The following is a 21901-nucleotide window of genomic DNA, read 5'->3' as shown; positions in this document are numbered from 1 at the left end:
ATTCCACTTCTGAGAAATGGTAAAACTTATAGACAAAAAAAGATGTTCATTTGAAGATTATTAAGAATGGAAGAAAACTAAATGTTGAAACACAGGTCAAGTAGATTACAGTAATTCTGCAATGATATGCACCCTTCAACTATTCTAGGGATAGTTTTTATAGACATGGGAATGTGCTTATATAATATTAACTGAAACGAATATCAAGATTATAGTATTATCTCAAATAAGTGAAATATGCATCACATAACAATACAGTGAGATAAGAAAGAATTTTATTCTTATAACAACACTGTGAGAAGGAATCAAATGATAACTACTTACAAAATGAAAACTGAACCTCAGTTGCGGAGAAGTTGAAGGAACTTTCGCAAAGGTGACCCTGGTAATCTGCTAGTGGTCCTAAATCATCTACCTCGGCCTCCCGGCTTCCTCTCTGCCAAGACCCCTTTCTGCAAGCGATAAGTGTCACCATGTGTCTGACTGCTAGCCGCTACCCATTAGGCCCAAACATTATTTTTAATCCCTCTGCTCTGGTAGATAATGGTTCCAAATTCCAGGGCTGGAATGATAAGGGCTCCCCCATACTAAGCACTGGGAGCCAGAGCTGTTTGGTGTGCCTGGGGCTGATGATAAGTGACAGTACTAAGTTGTTCCTGTTAAATTTAATTCTCCTGCCTCAGGTTGCCCTGCCTCGGCCCCTCCAGAAGGATGGTGTCCCGCCAGCCCATCTTGATTCTGAGGAGTTTTATCTGCACCTCATGATTAGCCTTCTATTTGTATGCAAATAAGGACTGGCCTTTGTTGCTTGTGTATTATTTGCTATAGTAAATAGTACTGTGTTTCCCTGAAAATAAGACCTAGCTGGACAATCAGCTCTAATGCGTCTTTTGGAGCAAAAATTAATATAAGACCAGGTATTATATTATATTATATTATATTATATTATATTATATTATATTATATTATACCTGGTCTTATAGTAAAATAAGACTGGGTATTATATTATATTATATTACATTATATTATATTATATTATATTGTATTATATTATATTAAAGACCCGATCTTATAGTAAAATAAGACCTGGTCTTGCATTAATTTTTGCTCCAAAAGATGCATTAGAGCTGATTGTCTGGCTAGGTCTTATTTTCGGGGAAACACGGTAGCTCTTCTGAATCCAAAGAGTGGTGGGAATGTGGGACATAAGGACAGGAAATGACCTTATAGAATAAGGAGTCAAATTTCTTTATTTTAAAGATGAGGAAACTAGGACTCAGAGTGACCAAGCAGAATTTTCAGGGGCATTTTACTAGCGAGTGCAGCCAGTCCAAATATTGAGGCCCCCATCACCCATATTATGTCTACCCTAGAACCCGGGTTCAGCTGGAAAAAACCACCACAGACTAACATCAATCTATTAATTACTCTGTGTGTGTGTGTGTGTGTGTGTGTGTGTGTGTGTGTGTGAAAGAGCGAGAGAGAGACAGAGAGAGAGAGAGAGAGAGAGAGAGAGAGAGAGAGAGAGGGGGGCTGACTGACTCAGAAACAGAAGAAAGGAGTAGGAGTTTTTATCCCCAAATCGTTGGCTTCCACACTGTGGGACTCATCCCCTTAAAATGGGGATTGTGCTCAGTTAATAATAAACGTAGTCCGTCAATTCAATGAACTTCTATTTTTTAAGAAAAAGACGTTTTTATCCTTTAAAGAAATGTAGAGGACTAAATTATTGACCAATTAAATTTGGTAAACAGTCTTGTTCATTTGATACTGTTAAATTAATTAAACACGGAGGCCGTTACACTGAGGTGGCTTTAATGCCCCCACACCTACATAAGCAAACCAAAAATCTAAGCCTGTAAATGTCCTAAAGTTACAAAATCAAAACCTAAGAACAACTAATCATAGTCAACTAGGCTTTAAGCTACAGCCAATCAATCATTTCCTTGCTTTGCTTCAGTCTTTTCTCTGTAAAACTCTCTTCTCAGCTCCTTCCAGTTTGGTGCTGCCCAATTCCAACTGATTTTTTGCTCAAATAAATTCTTAAAATGTTTACTATGCTCCAGTTTATTTTTTTATCAATACTGAAAGTACAAAAACTACCAAATGAATGCCTAATAAATATTTTAATGTAAAAGGAAAAGAAACCTCATTAACAACAACAAAAGAAGATTAAGTTTTATTACCATATAAAAAAGGGGGGGTGGGGGGACAAAAGGAAATTCTGGGAGGTTCTGGCTATGCCTATTATCTTGATCATGGTGATGGTACCAGGGGTGCTTGTGTATGTCCAAACTCATCAAATTGTCCACATTCAATATGTGCAGTTCTTTTGTTTTTCAATTATATCTCAATAGAACTTCAATAAAATTGTTTTTAAAAAAATTGTCGGGTGTGGGGTGGTGGGGACGGCCGGATGGCTCAGTTGGTTAGAGTGCGAGCTCTCAACAACAAAGTTGCCGGTTCAATTCCCGCATGGGATGGTGGGCTGCACCCCCTGCAACTAAAGATTGAAAATGGCGACTGGACTTGGAGCTGAGCTGTGTCCTCCACAACTAGATTGAAGGACAACGACTTGGAGCTGATGAGCCCTGGAGAAACACACTGTTCCCCAACATTCCCCAATAAAATTAAAAAAAAATTGTCAGAGAATGCTATTATAAGTCAAAAGGGAAAGATAAAAGATGGGTTAAAATAATAATTTGAGGATGAAAAGAAAGAGAGTAACAACCACAATTAATTAAAAAGTAAATCATTATCATTAGGGGTGGCTGGTTAGCTCAGTTGGTTAGAGGGTGGTGCTAATAACACCAAGGTTGCTGGTTTGATCCCGGCATGGGCCACTGGGGCCACTGTGAGCTGCACCCTTCTTAAAAAAAAAAAAAAGGGAAAAAGGAAATCACTATAATAGACATCCATGCAAATAATAATAATAATAATAATAATAATAATAATAATAATGGCAAATGAGTCGTGTTCATCATCTCCATCTGCTCTGGTAGGACTAGAAAATGCCCTGGGACGATAGCCAAGCACTCAGGCCCAGGCAAGAGCACAGAGAAAACAGAACTTCCCACCGTCTCTCCTAAACAAGGGAGATTCGCGAGTTCTTGCCACCGATAGGAACACCACCCAACCCTGAGGACAAACCTGTACCGTGGGGGTACAGTTCTGGAAGGGAGCAGCCTTTCTGAGGCCCAGCTGATAAACACGGAACTCTGCCTGACTGGCTGGTAGAAAACTGATGTGGGCGCAAGAATACTAGTAAGTGCCTATCTTTACCCCAAGCTCCAGTCATTCTGGCGATCGCGGCAACATGCTCAGGAGTGAAATTCAAATGGAAGGCACTGGGCTTTAGATGGCAAGATGGGCAAGAAAGCCCCAAAGGGCCGTCAGAAGGGCCTACAGAGGATGTCCCAAATGATTCAGGGGGTGCTCGGGGGGACCTAGGAAAGGCCAGAGTGGTTCACACATGCAATTTGCAGAACTGTGACCCCTGTGGGCAGCCAAGTCCCTATGTTGATGTGCTTGGGATATATATATATATATATATATATATATATATATATATATATATATATATATATATTACCAGGATGAGGAAGGGTAAGTTACTTGTGCTCAGAGATGAGGGTGAGATTGGGACAACATGGCAAGGAGCCTCCCACATCCTGCCCACTCCCATTCCCATCTCAGCCAGGCTAGATTTGAGCCCCAAGAAAGAGGTCGTAGGTCAAAGCATGAGCTAGATATCTTCAGGGACTGGGGAGGGGGGGCCTTACCTACTTTACATATATGATCTCATTTAATTTTCCAACTTTCCTATGAGGTAGGTACTATTATTATCCATATTTTACAAATATGGAAACTGAGTCACAGAGTGGGTAAGCACTTCTCCCCAAAACACACAGCAAGAAGTGGAACCAAGATTCTATCAGAGATGGTCAAATTCTTATCCGCTGAGCACCACTGCCTCAGTACCTAGGGCCTAGGTGACAGAAGACATCTGGCCCCAACCTTCCCAGAAACCAAGGAAGTGAAGGGGAGCCGGCTCTGGCAGACACCTTGGAGCAGGAGCTGCAGGGACCCCCTGACCAGAAGTGTAGAGCAGACGGGGAGAGGATGCCCCACCCCCAGACACCCCCAGACACGCCCGGGCCACACATCCAGGGTCAAGCAGGAGCCTGGGTGTTGTCAAGCAAAACACAAAGGTTTAGGCTGTGATAAAGGACACACACATGCACACACGCATACACACAAGGGAGGGGCTGTAATCCAAGAGGCACAGACTGAGGTAACAACATAAAATGTGCTCTGAAGGGAACAAGGCAGGTGTAGAAAGGCAAAAACCGTATGTAAGGACTGGCCCCAGTTAGGTCTGGCCGCATTTATGTAAATGAAGGATGTTGGCTAGGTTAACGGGGATTGGTTAGGCCCATTATTTAGATGAAGGATGCTGGTTGGTTAAACTGACTGGCTTCTTCCAGCGTAAAGAAGGCAGATGGTGTGGTTGCCATGGTAAGCTTGAAAGTTCAAGAGTTCAAGAGTGGGACATGCGGAAGGCAAACTTCTTTATGGTCTCCCAGCTCAAATTTTCGTTCCCTTGACATAAACGACGTGGCAATTTCCATTCGGAGTGCTCTGAAGGCGTGGGTGTTGGTGTCAGCGGGGCCCACACAGGCTCCCAGTTCTGGATGGGAAAATGGCCAAAAAGAGGAGGAAGACTCTCCTTTCCGCTTCCTCCAAACTGCCAGATGACAAAATTAAAATAATTTAGTAACAAGTTTGATGTTCTTTATTCAAGACAAAACAATTGATGTATGGGAGGGGTCGTGCAGAGCGTTTCACAAGCAGTGAAGATTCTTCTTGAGGGGCTTTGGGCAACAGTGAATTTTAAGGAGCGAGCGTTAGAAGAGGCAACTCAGAAACATGCAGGATTGGCAGGGAGGTCACAGATTTCCTTAAAAGACGGCAGGTCTTCCTATTTTCTAGGGTGAGGTGAGCCTGCTAGGGCTGAACTGCAGGATTGAGATTGGTGTGGTAGGTTTCCTTGGCAGGTCGTAAGTACAGGCTGACTTAGGCTTAGGTTTGTGTCCTGGGCCAGCCTCCGTCTGCAAGTCTCAATATACGAATAAACGTTATCATCGCCTAGGCCTTACCCAGCCTCATCCTTCATTGGACTCATGCCGAGGCCTCCATGACTCAAATGACAGGCATAAACTGGAGAGGCTTAAGCTGTTATTATAAACTGAACTAATGACACCATCTCGGAAATCATCAACCTCAATGAGCCCAAAAGACTTAGAAATACTCTCTGGGCTCCCAAACTGGTGTAAGAAAGTGGGCATTGGTGGAATGGGAGATGTAAAATCTCCCAAATGAAGTGGTTGCATTTACTATTCAGAAGAAGAAGAAGCTGGACCACTCTCGTGTCCCCTGGCATCTGGGTCTCTCACCAGGTATGTAAAATGTGCCCAACTGCCACCATCAGCAGACTGTCGACGCTGCTTCAGCAGAGGGAACTGGTAGGAGGTGCCACCAGAAGAGAGCCGACCTTGCTCCTCCCTGGGGACCCAGGTGACAAAGACTGTGGAGTTTTGCTTCAATTAGGAAAGACCAGCTCCCACGGTACCCTTCTTTGTGTCCCCAAAGGAAACCAACACATTATTATTCCTCTGTCATCCCACAAGTTCCTGAGCCTTGAAAGACCCAACAGGGGTGGCAGCTGGAGCATGGCTAAGGGGACAGTGTCACCTTTAATTGCTTCACACATGGATGCTGGTTTATGGGGCCTTCATCTGTCCTTAACACCTCAGCCGGTGATGGACTTCCACTGTGGGAAATACATGCCCGTCCTCTGCACACTGTTTCATAACTGACAGGAAAAGACGCCCTCTCGCTCTGTAAATTGTATCTGGCCTTTCCAGCCCAGCAGTAATTAATGTTTGTTCTCATCCAATGGGCAGATTCAAAGAAATACAGCTCCCATTAGCTCCTGCTCAACTAAGAAAAATGTTCATCTGTTCCTGTGACTCAAATGCTGCTACCAAGCTGGAGAGGTGCGAATCACGGAGCTGGAAGGACCAGGGAGCCCAGCAATGCCCCCAGCCCAACAATGTCCAGACTCCTCTTTTTCCCCTCCCCACCCATTCCACGCCCACCCCCCAAGGAACGAGAAGTATGATAATGACTGATGTTCACTGAGCACTTACTCTGTGCTGTCCTAAACATACACGTGAACCAACTCATAAACGACACACAGGGACTAGCTCTCACAGGATGAACACGAACTAGGTAGGTCAAAATGGTGCCGAGGAATGAGCTCTTTAGTCATGGTCACAGATCTATGACCCTGAGGGTCACAAGAACGAACAAGAATTTGAACAAGAGTTCAAATCTACTCCTGCAACCTATGAGCTCTGTGACATTGGGCAAGTCACCAGGAGGAGAATCTTGTTTTATTGCACTTTCAGTAAAGATACTGCATTTTTTACAAATTGAAGGCAAAGCTCCCCACCAGCAAAAAGATTATGACTTGCTTTATTGCAGTGGCCTGGAACAGAACCCACAATATCTCCGAGGTATGTCAGTACCGGATCAAAGCCCAGTGGTAATAAGGTGATGCTCTGGGGTGGACGTCTGCATGGGCGAGTTCCCTTCACTTTGTTTCCTTTCCTCAGCCTACACTCAGGCAGCCGACTCCCAAATGAAATGCTGGTGATTGGTCACCAGGGGTGTGAGGAAAAAGAAGAGAATGGACCAGCCAAAATCCATCACCATCCTTGAAAATAACACCAGTGGTGTCATGTTTGTACACCTATAAGTTGGAGCTCAAGATTACCAATTGTAGGGGTGTTAACTGGCAGGACCCCTATGGAGGACAATTTGCTAAATACGTCAAAATTCCAAATGCACATATCTGTTGACCTAAGTGATTCTACTTTTAGGGATAGATCCTAAAGAATGAGGGGAATGTGTGTGCACGAGGATATTTATGGCTATATTGTCTGTACTAACATGAGACTGGAAATATGTAGATGGGGAACTGACTAAATAAATTACAGTATATTTATACAATGGAATTAATACGTAGCTATAAAAAAATAAAGGCAGCTTTAACTAAATTCAAGTGGAATAATCTCCAAGATATTTTGTTAACTGAAAAAAAGAAAGGTGTGCTTGGTATATTTTTAAAAAAGTCTCTAATCATTTGCTCATATACGCATAGAATATCTTTACAAGAAACTCAGCCTGGTACTAATCACTGCCCCTGGGTAAGGACTTACGGTGAGTTGAGGCCTGGTGTAAGAGAAATATTTATTTTCTCTGGATAAATACCCTTTTTCAATATTGAACTTGTGCCATAGGAACAAATTAGGTGGGCCTCATTCAACCCGTTGAAGACCTTAAGAGAAAAAGATTGAGATCCCCTTAAGGAAGAGGGAATTCTGTCTTAAAACGGCCTTCAGACTCGAGACTGCAACACCAACTCTTCCCTGGATCTCCAGGCTGCTGGCCGACCCTGCACATTTCAGCCTCCCACAATAGCATGAGCCAATTCCTTAAAATAATGAGAGACAGAGAGAGACAGAGAGAGAGAGAGAGAGATGCATTGGTCATGTTTCTCTGGAGAACCTGACTCATACACTGTCAGAGGGACAAGTCCTGTCATCACAGGTCACACAGCCCTCTTGATGCAGCCTCTGCTAGTCTCTTATTTATTGTACGCGTATGTCCAATCCAGCCAGCTAGGCTGTAAGGTCTTGTGAGCAGGCACTACGCCTCCATCATCAATGTGTTTCTAACATCCAACAGAGAATCTGCATCAGGAATGAGTGACCACGAAAGATGTGTTGCTGAATAAAGCAGCACTTTTAGTGACACTGGTTCTGATGCTAAATTCTTGGTTTGGCTCATCTACAGGTCAGCCTCCAAACTAACTCACCGCAGAAGAGGAGCAGGAAGGAAAAGGAAAGAGAAAAAAAAAACACCCTTACCAGTTGTTTTCAATTATCAAGACACATTATCTTACATGTTTTTTCTTACACAGCCACCTGAAGACCTGTCAAAGGCAATTATTGTTCACAAGTCATCGAGCCAGCCCCAGCAGTGAAACTTCCACAATGGGGAACTTAGCTTACACTGCTTTAAAATTAAAATCAAGAATTCTCTTTTGAAATAAGATATATTTAAATAGAATAAAATATAAAGAAAAATGTTATCTGTGATTGTCACCCTCCCTGCAGAATTTCATTGCCCATTTTAAAAGAGAAAATTATGACCCTCAACTTCGGGATCAAAGTACCATTCCTGAAAATCAAGATTAAATCCCAGATTAGAAACCTCTGCAGACGGCCTTCACAAAAGTTTTTTTTTATCATTTGCCACAGTTTAAAGGATAACAAGATTAATTCATCTTTGACAAGTCATCTGAATCTTTATGCGAATAAAGAACCAATTGGGTTAGTTTTCTGATCAATAATGCTATTTTCAATGAGCGCCAATGCCAACAATCCTGTCCCCTGGGAAAACTGATTTATAAGCATGTCAAATGGAGATTTTCTTTTACTTCCTGTTTTTACTGCTCTGCCTTCAGCTGTCAACCCAGAATGTAGAGGTTCTCCCCGGAGAGCAAGGAGGCCAGAGAGTGTGAGGCCTTCAGAGGTCATCCTTGAAAGCAGGAAACACTCAGCTTTGACCTGGTCTATTGAAATCAATACGGCATGGCCTAGAGAAAGGAAGCAGGTGGTGGAGTATAGTTACATCAATATTTTTCTTTATTATATAGTTTGCATTCAATTCTGCTACAAGACAAGAGGATTAAGTTGACCATGAAAGATACAAAAAGAATATGTGATGAATCATGTCCCAAACGAATTTTAATCAACACTGTAAGATTTGTGGGAGAGGCTTGTGTTTCTTTTAATAGAGTTATCTTATTTCTTTCCATTCTGTTATGTGGAAAAGTATGGTATGAAGCATAAACACGAGAAACATGACCTGTTAGTCCCACCATCAAAAGATACAACTGCTAACATGTTAGCATGTTTGATCACAAGAGTTTTTCTATGCATTTTTTATATAATAATGAATCCTGCTTTTCCATTTAACACCATAGCAAAATAATTTCACATGTGATTATAACTCCTTATAAAGATTCTTATTATCCTCTAAGTCCCCAGAGCTAATGAGCAATAGAGGTGGGATTCTAAACCTGTTTGACCCACCTCCAAAACCCATAATCTTCCCACCCAACTACCTTAAAAAGAGTCATTCCTTTTGATCCAGTAAATCACCTTTTGGGAATCTATATGGAATCTGAAATGTGCCAGAGGAGCCTGGGACATCTTGAAATGCAGAAAAGCAAGGAACTATTAAAGACTAAATAGGTCACGTAAAAGGACAGCCAACTTGAAAGAGACCCCTTCAGTCCAATGGCACAGTATGACCATCCAAAAGAATAATCACGTTCAATGAAAGTACTAATATACAAAAATTCATAAGTTCATGATACTTTTGAAAAACTTACTAGTTGCCATTGAAGGTTGTTGGACACCAACTCATTACTCTGAAAATTGATATACACTAAGTTGGTGCAAAAGTAATTGCAGTTTTTGTAATTATTTTTAACCTTTGAAACTGCAAATACTTTTGCACCAACCTAATAGAAAGAATCAAGAATTGGTCCTGCCTTTTCTATATAAATTGTATTTCAGGGCAGACAAATAATTGATGAAGATAATTCTTCTTTATAGAGAAGAATGGCTAACTAATGCAGAAGGAATGACAATGAGGAAATTGTAACTTCAATCCTTAATAACACACCGGATGTAGGCAATGGTTGCCGGCGAATGCTACAGCCCTAGATGAAATTTCGGAGCATCTTGACATCAGCTGGGATGATGACTGACATTACGGAAAGTGAGCCAACCAGACATCATGAGCTCTTGATATGATTTCACAGGAAGTTCACAGGGTAAGAAATATTAAGTAAAACACATCTGAACTTTAATTGAATCAAGTCGCAAATCTAACTACCAGTTTATAGGGAATACAGAGAACAGAGGAACAAGTTAAAAACATCATAGAAAAACAATGGTGCAATTCTGGAATATGGGACATAAAGGATAAATAATCCAATTTTCCCCAACAAATTCAACGACACGAGAGGGAAGAGGGCCTATGTAGACTAAAATTCTTAAGACATAGGGTAACCATGCAGCTTATGGTCAGTATTAGTTCTTAATATTTAAATAACCAACTGTAAGAGAGCAACTTTGACACAATTGGGGATATGTGAGTATGCACTTGGTATTAGAACATTGAAGATATTGTTACTTGTTGGGTATGAATGATAATACTCAGGTGGTTATTTTTCTTAAAAGTGGAAAACCATACAAAATACTTTATGAGAAAAATGACACAATGTATAGTATTTCTTCAAATATTCCAGGAAAAAAAATTATGGGGCGTGTGTGTGTGTCTTGGGAAGGGACAGGAGATAGAGATGGATAAATGAAACAAGATTTGCAAACTTTTGATAATTGTTGAAGCTGAGTGATGGGCACATGAACGTTCATTATACTAGTCTCTCTATCTTTGTGTGTATTTGGAAAATTCCATAATAAAGAAAAAAGAAAAGAAAAAAAATTGATGTTTAAGAGGACATTAAAATATATAGAAATGAAATCCCATACACAAGGACTAGAGAAGCATGGAATAAATTATCTGGAAAAAAAACTGTCAGAAAAACCTGCTTCATATGCTTTTTGTTGATTTCTTATCTATATTTGAAATGGAATAATCCAAATATTATCTGACTAATTTTGAAATTGATGATTAAAGAAATGATAAATTATCTCCTACATTCTTTTGATAACTAACACTACCACCAATTTCAACAGAAAATGTATCAAAACTATCAGTTTAAGAAAGAAATTCAGTGAATTACAAGATCTGTTCTACACTCAGTGAACATGTCTTTCCTGCCGCAAAGAAATAATTTGGAGACAGAGAACATAAATTCTGCAGAGCAATTGTCTATAATCTTCTTTAAAGAGGTGAAGGTGCTGATTTTTTCTTTTTCCCAAAAAAATCTGATGCTGTAGATCACAAAGTGAAACAAAATTGTAAGTGGTGGGAGGAAATGAACACTCATAATAGTGCTGCTTTTCCAGGGATACAGTGAAGCAAGCCAACAGCATTCAGGGGTTAAAAATAAGTCCATTCATGACATGCCCACACACATTCCGTATAATGACAGCTGAAGATCTAATTTTAAAAACACACTACATTTTCAAAATACCTCTGAAACATTTATCTAAACAATGGATTAGAACTTGATTAAAAAATAAATAATTGAAACACCGAAAGCTCATTGAAGGAGATGCTAGCTGGATGCCTTCCCATACAAACACAGCCTTTTGTGTTCAGCAAAATGTTTTCTGCTGAATGAAACAACTGAACATTTTAATTTTCAATTTGTGAGGGGAGAATGATTTCTTCTTAGTCACTGGTTTGTTTTTAACCCCAGAGTTACAACAACTGGGAATATAAAGGCATTTATAAGATGCTGAAACCAGAGCATGCTCCTAGGTCGGGGTCCTGGGAAGCAGACCCTGAGATGGACACACAGGTCCTGCACTGGGGAGCGTCTCAGAAACCCCTCTGTGAGGGTGAGGGAAGCGGGGTGGACAGAGGGAGAAAGTGAGCTGTGACGCAGTTGCAAAGAGGTCTTAGCCAACACCACAAGGAGATCCCAGCTGAAATGGCCCTTCCGAGTTTTCCTCATGGAGGCAACGGCACCAGGCCTCACTAGCCTCACGTAAGCCCATCTCTAGATGGCTTTGCAAATGGGCTGTAACTTTGGGCCATTCCTGAGTGGGACTCACTGATGAGTCTGGTCCCTACGTAGCAGTCATAGGCACCTCTCCTGACTGCTTTGGAAATGGATGCGTTGGTCCTGACGGGAAATCTAGGGAGTGAAACTCCCTGCCCGTTACCATACACCTCTCGAGCCGCCCAGATCTAATACCTTCATAGAGTAATTCCATCCTATCTGAAAATAGCTCCATATGATTCTGAACAATCTTTCTGGGGAAACGTATGAGGAAGGTTTAGCGGATAAACTACAGCCCCTGCCACTACAGGTGGTGCCATTATCTTCGTCTACTGTTCCTTCGAGGCTCCCCACACCCTCAGAAAGCACTTCCACTAGTCTGCGTTGCTCCTCTGCTGGGGTGAACCAGACTCATCCCTGAGTGCTCTGAGCCCTAGGTCACCATGAGGACATGGTTGTGGTGATAAATGGCCAAATTCAAGCCATAGCTACTGTACTTGCTCATTTACCATTCAAATTTGGCAAGGGAGTACACACAACCACCTGGAAATCACCTGGCTAGACGCGGCTGCAGGTAGGCAGCCGCTGTAGCTTAAAGTCTGATGGAATCCTTACTGTATACCCTGAGGGTTCTCTCTCTGGGGACCAGGATCCAAGTGACTCTGTGCAGTGACAAGCAAACACAAATCCCTGAAGCAGAGCACTGGGAGTAATGGTAAGTGGGGCCAGAATGGCTTCCAACTCATCTAATGAACCCATCACCTTTGCCTACTGGGAGCACAGCACTGTATGTTGGCCACTGATTTAATGTCACCTCATCCTCACAGGGTATCACTTCCAAGCTGTCACCTGAGCTGTGTTTTCAAAAGGCTCTATTGGGCAACAGCTTCTGGGCGTGGTATGGTGTGGGTGGGATTCAGTGGGGTCCTTGGCCCAGGGTTACGACATGTAGGATTCCGTGTCAGTTTATCCATCAATCCACAGACTCATGGATGGAGTCCCTGTGGGCAGGAAAGGCAAAGGAAGTTTTTGAATATTGCCGATTCCAGTCAAGATACGTTATTGTCGATTCCGTATTGAAAGGGATCCCAGGTAATCAAACTGCTAACAAGTGGTTTGTCTCCTCAGGAGAGGATGTTGTTTTGGGGTCACAGTGTTGGCTTCTGTTGCTGGCAGGTTGGGTATTCATTAGTGGCAATACATACATTCGGTATTTAGCTGACATTATGGCGGTCTGCTCGCAGTTATCAGGATCCCTGGGTTTGCAGGGTGGCAGAATGGTGAATTAAATGACATGATGGGGGCCACCAGCCTTGTAGTGCTGAGTGGATTAAGGGTGGCAGAATGGTGAATTAAATGACATGATGGGGGCCACCAGCCTTGTAGTGCTGAGTGGATTAAGGGTGGCAGACCTGCATTGGAATCAGCGGGTTGGAAAATAATCTTATTTCCATTAATCTTAGAAAATGTATGTTTAGCTCACATTTCACTGTTTAATATTAGTGTGTTGGGTGTTTATTTAGAAGTTTGGTGATGTTTGTGTGACCATAAGTATGCCGTAGAACTTCACCCTTGTGTCAGTTAGCCTGTGGTAAAATCGGTTTTGTTATGTTGTTTTGCTTCAAGTCAGTTTCCAAGAACCTACTGACGACCTTGAGCACTTACTGGACTTACAATTACCACTTTCCTCGAACCTCTGAAATACACAGATCGTGCACATACCAATGCATTCCCCCGCCCTCCAAGCTCTCACCACAGGGAAAGTTTTGACCGTTGCAGGGCTACAGCCTGCCCAAGGCTAGCAGTACTCCACCCCCCACCCCCCAGGGACGGTGTCCTTCCTGACCGCCCGCCAGCTGGTGACCCAGTTCCAAATCCCATTTAAGAACCTCCTTCCTTGGACCATTCCTGGCACCAATGGTTTTAGTTATGCTTCTCAGAGAAACAAACTGCGATGGAGATTTCCATGCAGGACTTTCACCGGGCAGTGCATTCAGGGTCAATATCTACAAAGAAGGAAGAGAAAAAGAATTCCACGTCGGGGGAAGCTGAACTATGATGTAGTTGCAATAAAGGCCTTAGGCAACCCCATGGAGCATTCCGGAGCTGGGGAAGCCTTCAGCGTTGTCCTAATCAAGGCAAGGCGGCAGCGACTGGATAAGGCTACCCCTGCAGAGGGGCATTGTAAATGTTCCTAAAGAAATTCCAGAGAATGAAGGCAGTAAAGTAGCAGTAGTTTACTGTCTATAGAAATATTAAAATCCACTTTTAATGGGTAAAATAAGAAAGGGGGGGTTGAGGGGGAAGGACAGAGAGGGAGAGAAGGAAGGAGAGAAAGGAAGAAAGGAGGAAGGGAGGGAAGGAGGGAGGAAAAGAGAAGGAAGGAAGGAAAGAAGAAAGGAAGGAAGAAGGGAAAAGAGAAAAAGAAAGGAAGAAAGGAGGAAGGGAGGGAGGGAGACAGGGAGGAAAAGAGAAGGAAGGACGGAAGGAAGGAAGGAAGGAAGGAAGGAAGGAAGGAAGGAAGGAAGGAAGGAAGGAAGGAAGGAAAGGAAGAAAAATAAAAGGGTAAAGGCCAAGTCCTCACAACTCGGTGCAGCAGTCATTTCTACTTAACATTATTATAAAAAGTTTGTCTACTTCCCTGCATTTTAACAAACAACATTTGCTGTTTTTTGGCGTGGCTGGGGAGGGGGACATTTGAAAACCATGATGCTGAATTCACAACAGTGGCAAACCTAAAGAAGTCTGCTACAATTAAAACTATATGTGAAATTGGAATCAACAAAATAAAGTGCCTACTAAGGTATGTAGCATGTATAGACGTCCAAATAAATGTAACTTATGTGACCCTGAACTTAAATTTAGCACAATGGTGTAGGTAGAGGCAGAAAAAATAGGTTTAAATTATTTTTATCTTTGTAGCTGCAAATTATTTTAATCCCTCCCCCCCCCAAAAAAAAACAGTAGTTGAAGTGGTATCTTGGGATGCGCACGCCTTGTCATAAAATTATCAATTTGGATTCTGTTGAATTCTTCAGAAGTTTACTTCCACGTACCTGTAATTTTTTCACGATTCAACATTAATTCGTAGCCAGGACTTTTATTTTCAAACAGCTTCAGCCTTTATTTCTCTGTGAAATTCTGTAAGTTGGAGATTATGAGCGTGAAACAATCAGATAGCGCTCTTGTTTACAGGGTTTTGTATGTGTTCAGTTTCCATCCATGTGAATGTAGTGAGTAATGCATTTTATTTGTTTCTAAAATATATCAACTCACCTTATCTTTCTTCTTCAGAAAATTAGATTTCTGGCTAGGTGAGTTTTCAACAAAACTAAAGACAAACTTTCTGTGCATTCATTAAGACATTTATTTAGGAAAAAAAAGACGAAAGGTCTGTTGATGCTGTTAGTTTCATTTCAACACACACACACACACACACACACACACACAATCAACATGTCTAAGCCCCTCTCCTCACCCAAAGATGACACACAGTTGGACTTGGACTTTAGTTTGTAGGCAACTGCCAAAGAAAGGAAGTCAGAGGCCGCTGCTCCGTCCCTGGGACCCCGGAAAGCGGGTTGAAAGGCAAAAGCTAGCCCAGCCCTTTCTGGATCCCGAGATGCCTGCTTCTTGCTCACGGAGTTGAGAGAAGTACCTGAGGCCGCACGGGCACCCCTCGCTTGGTGCCAGCACAGCAGCGTTTGGTTAGACCCACAAGCCCTTACCCACAATGCAAGACTCCCCAGAGCTCTGAATACTGAGAGATTTTTTGTAAATCTTTTGGTATTGAAACCTGGCCTGGACAGACATAAGGCAATTTCTAGGACTTGGTGTAGGTGGAATAAGTTCGCCTCTAGAAACAGGAATGTGTTCCATTACCAGTGGTCCTCTAGGTCCCATAGAGATCTGACGCACCCTATTAACTTTTTAAACCCCAAAATTTATGAATCTCTAAACACATCTGACTTCCAGCACCTAGCTGGTTCTCAGATAGGGGTTGGGGATCTGCCCTTGCTGGCTCTTTTTCTTCCCTTTTTGCGAACATGAACGTGAACCCCCTCCTTCCTTCTTTGGATGTCACCGGCCAGTCTGGGATCAAAGCCACCCTTGGTCAGCCATCCTTCCCTGTGTCAGAACCTGTTGGGCACGTTGTCTCACGTTTTGGTATTCCTACAAAGCCTCTGCCAGGGATTTGTAACTGGCCCTATTTTAGATGAGGAATCGGAGACAGAGAGAAACAAAAGTAACTTAGCAAAAGTCAAGAACTCCCAGGCAGAAACCAGGATCGCACCCCAGTCTCTCATACACTCGCTGCTCCTTCTACACACCGAGCTGGGATTTACTTGAGGAAACACTGTTTCTTAAGGAACACTCAGTATGCAGCAACGACACTTCCCCCTTGTACTGAGAGGCAGTTAAGTGTAATGCAGTGTTTCTCAAAGTGCGATCCTGGTGTCCAGAGACCCGTTTGGTGTGTGGGAGGGGGATTGCCAAGTCAAAGCTATTTTCATAATAAGATGTTATCGGCCCTTTCACCCTTGTTCTCCTATAAAGTTATAGTGGAGTTTCCAGGATCTATGTAACATGTCATACAATAAATAGACTGAATGCAGAAGCAGATATGACAGTCTAGGTGTCTTCTGTGACCCTGGATGTGAAAGATAACTGAAAATGTAAACTCCATCCACCCTCGTTATTACAGGTTTTTTTAAAAGAAATATTTTTTTCATAAAAATATATTAATGTTAACATGCAATGATTTTATTATTTTTAAATAAACATTTAAAACTTTTCTCAGCCTTAACTTCTGATACAGTATATAGTGATAGATGCGACCAACAAAAACGGAAGCTCTTCAGGGACCTGGATATATTTTAAAAAGTGGAAACGGGTTCCAAGATCAAAAGATTGAAGAACTCCTCGAGGGTAGTGGTTAAAAACGCAGCCCCTGGAGGGGACTACCTAGATTCATAGTCCAACATTGCCACTTACTAGCCCTGCAGCCTTTATACCTCAGTTTCCCGACCTGGATAAATGGAAATATTTCCTACTTCAGAGTTGTTCTGAACACGAAGTTAGTTAACACACGTAATGTGCATGTAACAATATCCTGTGTATAAGGTATTTGTTTTTGCTCTTATTGTTACTGATTTTTACATATTACATTTTTTGTGCTTATTTCCAGGAGAAATACCCCCCAAGTTTCAAGATGAATAGAAAATATATACTACCAAATTACCCAAATAGATTTCATTCACTTGAATTAGAAATAGCAAAGACTTGTGGAAGGAGAGTCATGTTTCAAGCATAAAGTGACAATAGTTTTCATTTACTGTCAATTTAATATTCTCCTCCTCTGGCACTAAGCATTACAAAAATCTCTTCAGAAAAAACGAAAACCCCTCACCTTTATAAGTAGAGTCTTATGCTCCACACTTGCAGACGCTGTGTTAGAAATGGGTAATCCTGGGCAGGGCAACGTGTTTGAGACACATTACCCCAGGTGACAAAGGTACTTGAGAATGGAATACCAAATATAGTGATTAATAATCAAAGATAAGGGATAAGATAACGAACGCCCTGAATTCAGGATTTAAAGGTCATCTACAATGAAATCGACATTGTAGATTTCGGAAACAGATTTGATGTCTTTAACATAGTTTTAATGTTTTGCATAGTTTTAGGTTTATGCTAAATATAGATGCATTCTTTCTTCTGAAGAAATGCATCATGTTTACTCAGCAAACAGTTTATACTAAAAGGCTTTTTGGAGTTGAAAAAGTACTACAGTGACTAGCATGTACAATGAGGAGAAACAGCTTTTCCCTCACCTGCTGTCAATTAGTGATGTGTCAGAGTCCCATCAGACCGTCCAGAGCACCCAGGTTCAGCCCACAAGTGATCAGTAAATTATTATTCTAGCATTAAAATGTTTGCAGCAGTATTAAGCTAACCAAATCTTCCTAATGTCCATCAATTTTGGTGTCAAAATGGGCTGCGTACAAATGAGTCTAAAATGAAATGACACGTATTCTTCAAAGCACTTATCTCTAGATTGCCAAAAATGATCTTACAAAAAAGTCTGCACATTGAGCTGGCAACACTGCTGGTCTTCTGCATATGAATTATTGTGAATTCCAAATCAAAAACGTCTAATGGGATCAGAAAAGAGTTTAGAAATAACTAAAAAGAGTTTATTAGAAAGCAGCTTAACAATTATGAACCCACACATAACCAAAATTGGCAGAGAGCAAAATTCGTTCACGTTCTAGGCAAGAAAATGTATTTTATTTCATGTGTGTAACATGTGTTACTCATGTGTGCATCATGCATGTAACATTAATGTAAACATTCGATTCCATGTATTTCTAGATTTACAGGATTCTTGCAGAGCTGCTGCTAATTTCATTGACTAGAGGAAATGTTTGCAGTCCAGTGAGTGTGCTCCTTAGGACAGGATAATGCTCAGGCTTCTGTCCCGTGTATCGCAATATTAAGAATAACCATCTCTGGCTTTCTTCTGTGTCTCCTTAAAAAAGTTACTGACCGGTGATGGAAGGAGAACTGACTCTGGGTGAACACACAATGGGATTTATAGATGATGCAATACAGAATTGTACACCTGAAATCTATGTAACTTTACTAGCAATTGTCACCCCGATAAACTTTAATAAAAAAGAAAAAAAAAGTTACTGACCTGTCTTGAGTCTATTTCCTCATCTGTAAAAATAGGAATGCTGCCTATACCTCATGGTGGAGGAAAAGAAATGCTGCATGAAAAGCAGCTTATACACACTAAAACATGAATTCACACCCCACAGAGCAGGAAGACTAGATAAGCCTGTGTCTAGTCTGCAGACACAAAGTACAAACAACCAGCACAGCCGCCGGGGGCTTCCGTAACATGCAAGGGAGGGAATACATTACATTTGCTCACTTTTTATCCCACTTTATTTTCAAAACAGCTTTGTTGAGATATAGTTCACATATCATACAATCCACCCACTTAAAGTGCACTGTTGATTGGCTTTTAGTGTATCTTGAGCTGTGCAGCCATCACCACAATCAGGTTTGATCCCAGTCTTGATGTCTTAAACTAAAGACAGACATGTCAATTCGCTAGGGCCATATGGCCCTGAGATCACTCCCAGGAGGAAAGATTCCACAAGCCAGGGCGAGCCGCCGGCTGCCGCGCCGAGCGCCAGCTTAGTGTGGATGAAGAAACTTTAATAGCTTTACCCTGGCATCCACCATAAATGCAGACAACTAGCTGTCATAAAGGCAACAAGCAACAGGGGAAATACCCATAGGGATTGGATTACAAACATGGATTTAGCAAAAAGTTAATTTTGGGTTACTTTGGATTAGTTTTAGATTTAATCAAAACGAAATGTGAAGAATAAAAAACTGGAGAAACAAAAGCACTATTGCAACAACATTGTAAGTGGGTAAATTTAAAATGATCAAATATGAAGTTAATATGAAGGAATGCCAGCATTCCCTATTAAGCTTCTACCCTTGTTTGGCAAGTTCTGCCTACTTCTCCCATGTGACAGGAATAAGAAAGCAAGAAAGAACGTGTGGCTGTGAAAGGACCAACGTGGGGGAGAACTGGTAGCTGCAGAACTGGGAACAGGCAGGAAACCCAAGGGATCCTAACTACGAAAGACAGAGAGTGAGGAACTGTGTGCCACGAGAAAGAAAAATAGACACATTTCCAATGAGAGGATAAGCAGGAAACAAACTACCAGACAGTCCCGTCCTTTCCTACACCACAAACAAGGCCCCTCAAAATAAGCACTTTGTCTTGTTTCTTATCTTGTTCATGCAAATGTAAGGAAATGATGTTTAAATCTCTCTTTGCTTTGTCCTCCACCCAAATAGCATTTTACTCCAGAAAAGCAAAAACAAAATCATACAAAAAACCCACAGAATTTTATAGAATTGAGATGAGATAGTGGATTTTTTTACAAACCCAGAATCAGAACTAAGAAGGTATCTTACTGAAGCCTGGCAGTAGATAAATAAACGGAGGGAGTATTTTATAGATCAGCAAGCACAATGTCCTCGCTGCCCCCCACAGGTGAAAATGCTCAAAAGCAACAGGGTATGGATAGAAGCAAGGTACAGTCTAGTGCGGGCTGGTGTGGAAACGACGCTGGAAACCAGCAGGTGCCAGCGCCGGGGAGAGGTGAGCACCGTGGGGGGCTCGCTAGCTGCCTTGCAGCCGTCAGGCGTAACCAACCAGGGTTATCACATTGAGGGAATGAAAAAACGACACCGATAAGAGCTACAAAACAGTATCACGTGCATGCAGTTAAGTGTAAACTAAAAATATACCTCATGGGAAGCTCCACCTCATTTTCCCAAGATACAGATTTAAAAATGTGTCAAACAACCAAGGACCCAAGCTGGCAGAGTATGTGAACACTGTCCCCGTTTCCTCCCATGAATACAGTAAAATCACAACTAAATTATCAACCTGGAGATCCACCTGAACAGAAGTCCTACATTAGGAATATAAGAAGCCACCATGTCATGCGGGGTCTCTGGTCCCTCTCCCTGCACAAGAACTCAGGACATGGTGAGGCCATAAAGGAAGACCCACGGAGCCATGGATGCGGGAGTCACACCACTAGTCTCGCTGGCGGCTGGGTTGGAGACACAGGAAGCAGGAGCCACACAATCTGCAACCTGTTGTCCGCTTCTCTGCCAACCAACCCACCCACCAACCCCACTTGCTAGCCGCAATCCACACTAGCCAACTCAGCCACGGCAGTTGTATCAGTGGCCAATGGCTAACCGGTAACAGCTGATGGCCAACTAGTCACAGCTGACAGCCATCTACTACCGAAGCCAGCACCTTTCACGTGAAGGCGAGAGCTTGGAAACTGCTCTCTGGGCTCTGTCCCCACACTCTGTGAGACTGGTAGGCGGGACAGAGACATGCACAGGCCAGTGCCACCCTTGCCTATGGCAGCTGAGAATCAGGAGGGATCACCTCCGTGTGGAGCAAAGGACCCCAGCCCCCCCCACCTGGCTCCCCAGCCCAGAGTACCAGTGCAAGGAGGAAGAGCCCCCACATCCAGCTGTGAAAAAGTGGGATTCTAACCGCCGGGTGAGCCTGGAAGGCCGCGGGGGAACCCACACGTCCTCTTACAGCGCCCGCGCGCAGACTCACTCACTCACCTCGGGTTCCAGCGGTGGGTCAGTGATTCCAGGGCAGTTGGAGAAAAACGAGGAGATTGAGCCGTGTGGCTTGGGACAGGCAAGAACTGGTGGGACAGCCACCATTTCCCGTGTGGTGCCCTGCTCCCGTGCAGCTAGCAAGCGGGCGCCATCTTTCCTGTGTTGAGCTGCCCCCACGCCCATGGCCAAATCTGCATCTGAATTGGTCTGGTGATTGGCACCATGCCTCATCCAACACTCCTACTGCTTTATCAGCAGCTGAGCCTTATGGGAACCAGCAGGCAGCAGCAGGCCTCAGGGTGTCCTTTTTGCAGAACCACCCCAGGCCTGGTTCTGGTGGCATATCATCCTCTCCCACGTACTTCCAAGGTTAGCACAGGCAGCAAACAACCTCAGATCACGTTATAGCTCCTACCAGGTAGTCCCCAGCCAGTCATAGGCAGTGGCTGACCTGGGCCTGCACCAGAACCCCTCTCAAGAGGTCCCAGAACCAACACACTTGGAGGCTGGCTTCAGACCACAGCAGAGCACTGCCCAATTCGCCTCACAAGCGGCACACACAAAGGGTGGTCTCATCAGGCACCAGAGCCTGCTGGGGCCAATCCTGCTCTGTGGGGTAAGCCCCTCCCTTCCCCCACACAATGGCCTGTAAGCTGTGGATGTGGCCAAACCCCACAGCCAGTCAGCCTGAGGGTGCATCCCACCTACTGACATGCCAACAGCAATCGAGGCCCGACTATAACAAGAGGGCACACACAACCCACACAGGGAGCACTCACAGAGCACCTGCTAAGTTACTCTTCTTAAAGTCAAACTAAGTTTGGAGCAAACAAGTCACTGGAGTTTCCCATATTATTCTGACAGCCATAA

Source organism: Rhinolophus hipposideros, assembly GCF_964194185.1.
Source record: "Rhinolophus hipposideros genome assembly, chromosome: 7".
NCBI lineage: Eukaryota > Metazoa > Chordata > Mammalia > Chiroptera > Rhinolophidae > Rhinolophus > Rhinolophus hipposideros.
This window is presented reverse-complemented; position numbering follows the sequence as displayed.